The sequence below is a fragment of the Mastomys coucha genome, unplaced genomic scaffold, assembly GCF_008632895.1.
Source record: "Mastomys coucha isolate ucsf_1 unplaced genomic scaffold, UCSF_Mcou_1 pScaffold23, whole genome shotgun sequence".
NCBI classification, from domain to species: Eukaryota; Metazoa; Chordata; class Mammalia; order Rodentia; family Muridae; genus Mastomys; species Mastomys coucha.
Genome location: NW_022196906.1, coordinates 108,461,543 through 108,468,882, shown reverse-complemented (window position 1 = coordinate 108,468,882; position 7,340 = coordinate 108,461,543).

The following is a 7,340-nucleotide window of genomic DNA, read 5'->3' as shown; positions in this document are numbered from 1 at the left end:
GGCTATCCTGGAACTCACTTTGTAGACCAGGCTGGCCTCAAACTAAGAAATCTGCCTGCCTCTGCTTCCCAAGTGCTGGGATTAAAGGCATGTGCCACCACTGCTTAGCCCTTGTGTTTCTTTTTTTTTTTTTTAAGATTTATTTATTTTATGCATATGAGTACACTGTAGCTGTGTACAGATGGCCATGAGCCATCATGTGGCTGCTGGGAATTGAACTCAGGACCTCTGCTTGCTCTGGTCCCGCTCACTCCAGGGCAATACACTGTAGGTATCTTCAGATGCACCAGAGAGGACGTCAGATCTCATTACAGATGGTTGTGAGCCACCATGTGGTTGCTCAGATCCGAACTCAGGACTTTAGGAAGAGCAGTCAGTGCTCTTACCCACTGAGCCATCTCACCAGCCCCTCCTTGTGTTTCTTTTTAAGGTTAGTTTTCATTTATGCATAAGTATGCAGGGGAACCATGTGCATGCAGGTACCCATAAAGGTCAGTAGAGGGCAGCAGATTTCTGGAACTGGAGTTGTAGGTGGTTGTTAGCTGGCCAGTGTGGGTGCTGAGAACCAAACCCAGGTCCTCAGGAAGAGCAGTAAGCAGTGGAAAACACTGAGCCATTGAAAGACCCCATAGGGAGTTCCCGCTCAAGTCCCAGGAGACATGCACCCGAAGAACACGACAGGCCATCTTGATGTAAAAAAACATGAGGCATTTTTATTTCAGAGCTCTGGTTCAACCCCCAATCTCACACAGGAGACCAGGAATTGACCACGAAGCCCAGAGGTTGGGGGATTTTATAGGAAAAAAGTCTGGGGAGACAAAGGAATTGGTGTGGCTATACATGATTGGCTATTTTGAATGTCGTCCGTGCAGATCAGAGTTGAGAATTCCTAAAAAAAGTGAAATTCCTAGCAAGAGGGGAGAGGGCTATTCAAAGTTCATACTGACCCTTAGCTAACACTTAAGGAAACCAAATGGCCCAGGGTCCATCACTCAATGTCTGGCCAGGCGTGTCTCAGGCGCCTCAGCTGGACACCTCCTTGCCTTATCTCTGAGATTTACACCCCTGGCCTGGGCTCTCCTAACAGCTTTTCACTTCTTGCAGGCCTGGCTCCTGTGGTTTTCAGTACTGGTCTCAAATTTAACTCTTTCAATCCCAGGCTTACATGGGCAAGTACCTGCTAAATTTTTATATTCTTTTTCACCATCTCTCCAGACACTCTTCTTGTGTTTCTGTACTAGAAAGAGACAGATACAGAAATATGTGCTCAAGCACACGTTGGCTGAGAGGTACCTGGGAAGCTTCTGTGCTAGGATGGTCTCTTATCTTGGTGCCGGTTATATGTGGTCATTTTGTGATGTTTCAACCATACAATTGTACCATATGCTCTCCTGTATCTGCATACCAACGATCTGCTGAAAAATAACAAAACGAGCAGACGGTGGTGACACATCTGCAAAACCAGCATGTGGGAGGACCAGGAGTTCAGGTTCATTCTTTGCTCACAGCAAGCTGGAGAAGAGTCTTGGGCTATGTGAAATTTTGTCTCATCAAAACCCCAAACCAGAAATAACCCAGTTTTAAAGCAATACCCCAGGCCCAGTGAGATGGCTTTATGTATAAAGGCATTTGCCACAAACCTGAGTTTGTTTCCCAGATCCCCACAGCCATAGAGAATCAAATCCTGAACATTGTCCTCTGACGTCCAGACATGCTGTGGCACTCATATACCTGCCCCCAAAATAATACTTACAATGAAATTTTAAACCCCTATATTGCTAAAATTGCAGTATCCTTTCTGGCCTAGATTTTATCAGTGACTCCTGCCTAAGCTCTGCATGCCACACATATTCTCCTGAGCTAAATGTCCCTAGCCCGTGTACTGTTAAGATGAGTCTCACTAGGTTGCCCAGGCCAGCCTTAAACACTTTACCCTTCTGCCTAAGTCTTCCCAGTAGTGGTTGTGTATGCACCAAGTCCAGAGTTAGCATCTTTTTTCTTTTAGGTCAAATAAAATGTTTTTCATTTCCCCCCTATATATAGAGACAGTTCCCTACCCAGAAACAAATACACTTGTGTATTTATGTATTCTTAGCAGTTACATCAAATTATAAAGTGTCAAATAGCATTGTAAAAGTAAACAGGTTTTAGAGAAGCTTTTTTTTGTGTGTGTTTTATTTTGCTTGAAACAAGATCTTATATTCCTGGCTAGTCTGGGACTTGCTGTGTATGTAGACCAGAATGGCCTCAACCTCAGAGATCGCGCCCCAGCCTTCCAAGAGCAAGGATTACAGTTTTGTGCCATCACAAACAGTCTGGATTTAAAGTTTTAGTGAAAAGATAATGTTACTGTATAGAGGTTTTACAATCAAATATTTCCAAAGTGTTTCCAATATAAAAGCCAGACAGATACGGTGTTTCATACTTGCTGGCCTATCACTGGAAAGGCTGAGCCAGAAAGATCAAGAGTTTAGGCTAGCCTGGGCCAGAGTGAGTTCTAAGACAGCAAGTTGAGTTACAGAGTGAAACACTGTCTCAAACAATCTATGAAGCAGGAAAAGAAGCCAGGTAGTAATGTCCCACACCTTTAATCCCAGCACTATACAGAGAAACCGTGTCTCGAGAAACCAAAAAAAAAAAGGCAGGAAAAGAGACTGTGGTGTCAAGTTCCATCACTGATAACATTTGAAAACAGCATAAACATTTGTTGTTATTGTTTTGAGACAGCTCTTCTCTGTGTAGCCTGTGGCTGCCCTTGAACTCACTGTGTAGACCAGGCTAGTTTCAAACTCAAGAGATCTGCCTATCTCTGCCTCCCAAGTGCTGGGACTAAAGGCTTACATCATCACCGTCCAGCTAAGCATTTTATCTTTTTATTGTTTTTTTAATTACATATGCTATACAGTGGTACACTACTACAGGGCATGAGCTGAAGTGTCATGTTAAATGTCTGTTTTCTTTCTCTGCTGCATGGATGTCAGGGGTTAAACTCTGGTCCTCTGGCTTGGAGGTGAGTACTTTTTTCTTAAAGTAGGAAAATCTAGGATGGGTGGTGATGTGTTGGAACGGCGGTCGCATCTGGAAGTACCACCTAAACAGTTCCACGTGTAAGAGGTTTAATTGAGAGGGAGTAGGGGTAGTGGTGCAGAAAGAGAAGAAAGAGAGGAGAGAGAGAGAGAGAGCAAGATGGAGGAATTGTCCCATATATATATATATATATATGGGTTGTGACATAGCAGCTGCAGGTAAAGGTGGGAGGTGAGCCCAACAGATTCTGGGAATATGGTGGCTGTTGCCCTGGCAACAGGTCTGTGGACTTGCCTATGTATCACCACAGGCTCTGGATGCTAACAGGTGGTGGTGGTGCATGCATTTAATCTCAGCACTCAGGAGTCAGAGGCAAGCAGATCTTTGTGAGTTCAAAGCCAGCCTGATCTACAGAGCTAGTTCTAGGGCTGCTACACAGAGAAATTCTGTCTCCAAAAAGAAAAAAAGAAAGGAAAAAAAAAGAAAAAGAAAAAAGAAAGGAAACAATCCTATAATGAGAAAATGTACTTTTTTGCCTAGGACCGGGGTTTCTTGCGGGGGAGCCCTTAATCCGTGGGATGAGAGTTCTGGCCGGGTGTGCAAGGGATTCAGCGCATGATAAATAGAGTGAACACAAAGAAGTGTGCTATCTAAATGTATTTCTTAAAAATGGCATCAGACTTTTACAGTCATTGCAAAAGAGAAATGAAAAATCTGGCAGCTCAGTAGTCGAGGTACATCTGAGGCCATCTAAAACACACTAGGTCTAAAACAGTAGCCATCTCCTCTGGACTGATGCAACACCCCTGGGGGGCTCCGGACACATTCAGGCCACATGGGCCCGGCTGGAGTCCTGGGGAGCTGTGGGTGTGCCAGCCAGGAGGGTAGAGGTTCAAATCTCAAATGCCAAATGCTGAATGCAGACTGCTACACACTGTCTCACACACATACTTGGCTCAAGGTCCCACCCATCCTCAGTAAAACGCCCACTATGCCAATCTTTTGGGCAAGTCGAGACATGTCTCTTGCTAATTCCTAGGAGTGGCTCAGCTGTAGTACTTGACTGAGAATGAGGATTCTACTTGACCTTGCCCTGGGATAAGTCTCCCATTCTGTAAGCTTCAATGTTCTACCCACAATGCCAGAGGCAATTAGTCTGGATGGGTAAATTCCAAACCAGGGTCTGGCTAAGATGTTGGAACATTGGTGAAGGTCAGAGAGCAATGTCCAATTTTGTCTAGCTGTTAATAAATCATATCTTGGTGGGCACCTAGCACGCGAGTTCGCAAGGACATATCTGGGCTACCTCTGAGTTAGGGGTGCCAGGAAACATTGCAGAAGACTGACTTCCTTGAAGCTTTTGCCTCAAATGCTGTCACACAGTGTGAGTGGCACTTTTCCTTCCCAGAATTCTCCCAACCTAATGCTCTTGCTTAGAGCAGTCATGGAGCTTCTTGAATCAGCATGCTTCTCTAAATTAGTTTTGAAAGGCTGGAGAATTTTAGAATTTAAAATGAGGGCATTTAATAGAAATGTATGTATAATGTATAACCTTTACCTAAAAGGGGGCATGGAAAACCTCTAAAACAAGCCAAGAATGTAGACTAGCCAGTTTCAGAAACCTGTTGGCCACAAAGGCTCCCCCTAGTTAGGTGCAAGAACAAAAAGTAGGATATGAACCATCTGGGTGGTTCTAGGGAGCGGTCAGCCATTAAGAAGATAGCATTGCCCAGAATAAGGAACAGGATAGCGGTCAGCCATAAAGAAGGTAGCATTGACCAAACCACATTCCTCTTGACAATGTTTTACTTATGACCCTGACTTAACCAGGAATTGGGTCCCTTTGGAATTTTTCACTGTTTTTATGTTATGTTTCCTTGGTAACCCTCTCACCACCCCCCCAAGTTTGGGGTTTTTTTTCCTTTAAATACCCCTCACTTCTTGTGTTCAGGGTTGAACTCCTCTGGCCTGCAAGGCTACGTGTTCGACCCCAGATCTGGCTTATCCCAAATAAACCTCATGTGATTGCAGCAAGATCGGTCTCTCATGAGTTATTGGGTGGTTGCATCATCCCGAGACTTGAGTGAGGGTCTCCTGGGCTCTGGGGATCTTTCAGTTTCTTTTTTCTCTTTTTTAAAGATGTAACTTTTATACACGTGAGCACTCTATTTGCATGTATGCTTGCATGATAGAAAAGGGCATCGGATCCCATTACAGATGGTGGTGAGCCACCACGTGGGTGCTGAGGATTGAACTCAGGACCTCTGGATAAACAGTCAGTGCTCTTAACCTCTGACCCAGCTCTATCCCAGAGACAAACACTTTCACCAGATGAACCATCTCGTTGGCACCATAGCATGAGGACTTATTTTAGCTCCTGAGCATTCTTTGCATCCGTTGCTGTTGGGTTTATGCATGGTGAGGCAGAATATCATGGCAGGCAATGCATGGTGGGGTAGAAAGGCTCAACTCATGGTAGACAGGAGAAGACACATCTCCCATGACCTACGTCCTTCAACCAGGAACCACCTTCTAAGGTTCTGTACCACCACTGCCACCACCACCCCCACTACCAGGGAGAACAAGGATTCAAGTCATGAGTCTATGGGGATATTCCAGATTTAGATCATACCAATAAAGACAAATCCACTTGAAGTGTCTAATAATAGGCTGAATTAGTGGGGTTTTTTGTAAGGTGAACTTCAATAAAAACATCATCTTATTAAGGACATTTCTAAAACAGGCACTGGAAACTGAGCTCATCAAAAAGGCAGAACTGGTCACACTTGTTTTTACCTATTCTCTACTCCAGGGCAGTAGTTGTAAAAATAGCTTCTAATTTGGGGTAGGAACAGGAATGGTCCATGTGTGGAATCCCAGCATCTGGAAAGCTTAGGCAGGATAATCTCAAACTCCAGGCCAAGCTGGGCTGCACAGTGGGATGCAGTTTCAAAAACAATCAAGACTAAAGCAATGTTAGGCAAGAGGTACCAAGTAACACATCAGTGGCATGACTGTTCCAGCAGTAACCAACCACTTCCTGATTGAAGTTGAGGCCCCAATCCACAAGAGGACACCCATGCCTGTTTCTGTAACACTGGCCAAACACCCACGGCCAGGGGAGCGTGCTCTAGTGAGGAATCTCCCACTGTCCCACTAGTCATGGCATCCACCTGCAGTCTGGAGATCTGTGCTGCACCCAACCCTGGTCAGAGCAGCTTCTGTCTGCAGGAAGGAATGGTTAATTGGAAGTGAGTGACTGTGAACTCTCCAACCCTGATTCTATCTCAACGCCTGCTTCTCAGGCTCAGGGAACATCGAGTAAGAGGGCCAGAGATAATGCAGATGCTGGGCAGGACTCTGAAAAGGTGTCTACTGGGTGTGACATGGTGGTCATGCTTCAATTCACAGCAGCAGTGACTACCTACCTGCACATGGCCACCAGTCAGTGTTCCAGCACACATGGGGCAGGGGCTTGCAAGGCCCCACCCCTGGCTAAGGAACTGGGCCCATTTTGTTGCTGTGGAAGGAAAGTCATTTTTCTTTGAGGGATGTGGCCACTTGTAGATAGCCCCAAACCCACTGCATACAAACAGTACTGACTGAACTTGGTGGGCTATAAAAAATTTAAAAGACACAATTCTGGGGAAAGGATGTGTTGGGGTAAGGTCTAGAGGAACTAGAAATGGATATGATCAAAATATACTATATGAATGTACACATATACTCTCAAAGGATAAAAATAATCATACCAAAAAACCCAAAACTACAAAATCCCAGCTGGTGACAGGCTGGTGTCAGGGCACTGGGTAAACGTACGTGGTGCCACGCTGACAACCCAGTCTCATCCCAGGCCTCTCCCATGTGGCAGAAGTACAGAACCAACTGTACCAGTTGTCTTCTAACCCCTAAACTCACACGTGTTCCAAGACACGTGCATGCCTAGGTGTAAACACACACAAAGTAGAGCTGTTTTTGTTTGTTTTTTTTAAGATTCTATTTTTATTTACAGGGGATGTTGCTATGGTATAAGAAAATGTCCTCACTAGGAGGCAGTAGCTCAGTGGGTAGAGTGCTTGTTTAACAGGCACAAAGCCCCTGTTAGCACCACAGAAAACCAGGCACAACGGTCCACGTCCATAATCCCAGTACTAGGAATAGAGACAGAAGGATCAGGAGTTCAAGGCCAGCCTTGACTACACGAGACTATCTCAAAAACAAACAAACAAAAACAAAAATAAAAGAAACCCAAAGGGGTGGTGGGGAAAAATTTGACTACCCAGTGAATTAAAGGTCCCACAAGACATATGGCA